We start from the raw sequence: 884 nt of genomic DNA on the forward strand, positions 1-884 counted from the left end.
GAAAAAAAACACTGTTTTTTCCAACAGCAATTTCAACATGGTAGCCTTAAGGTGATCTGACCACATGATAGCACCTTCAGGTGCACTTCCAATGGCCTTGTCTCATTTGTGGTATCTTTAGTCATTGGTCTGAGTAGATGCATTTACTCAGGGCTGCTAACTTTTGAAAAGACATGGTGCTGGTCACAGTAAGTAATCCTGTCTTCATCAGCACAAATCAACAAAATCCTTAATCAACAACTGGCAGCACTGTTCAAAATCGAGATCAGCTGGATACTTGCCCAAACCAACTATATTGAGTTACAGGGTTTGACTGGGCCATAATGACTTATAATGATCATAAATACAAATCCTAAAAGAGGGCTATTGCAGAAAGATCGCTGACAGAAAACACAGATGTTAAAGAGAATCACCACAACTGTATACAAAAGATTTCTTTTACCATTACATAAATATGGTAAACTCTTTTCAAGTTATAAATTCACTAAGAGATGTGATGAGTTTCAGTAAAACATTTTGTGCCAAAGTTACTAGTTTATGGCAGCTTTCATATTAAATAAGCTGCAAAAACTAAGACACACACTTATTAGCCTGTGCTGTTAAAACTACTTCATATGAAGAGTTTTCTTTACTGAGGTTATACTTTTATACTGCTGTACATGAATTTATTTAATATTGGTAATTGCAAAAGACCCTTTCAAATGTTATCAAGAAAAATCACTTTCTTGCAAAATAGAAAATTTTGTCTAATAATGATTTATCATGGACTAACTATTTTGCCACTATGTGACACGAATACATATTCTTTCCTTATCCTAAATCCTTGGAATGCAAATATCTGAAAATCAATTTTAAAATACTTACGTATCCCTAACATATAAAGC

General features: G+C 33.6%; 1 protein-coding gene across 1 annotated transcript in view; it reads right to left on the reverse strand.

Moving 5' to 3' along the window:
- Nucleotides 1-884, reverse strand: part of LOC119592531 (CDGSH iron-sulfur domain-containing protein 2 homolog) — an 8,514-nt gene that overhangs the window by 3,648 nt on the left and 3,982 nt on the right. The window lies entirely within an intron of this gene.

This window comes from Penaeus monodon, chromosome 30 (genome assembly GCF_015228065.2).
Source record: "Penaeus monodon isolate SGIC_2016 chromosome 30, NSTDA_Pmon_1, whole genome shotgun sequence".
Taxonomy (NCBI): Eukaryota; Metazoa; Arthropoda; class Malacostraca; order Decapoda; family Penaeidae; genus Penaeus; species Penaeus monodon.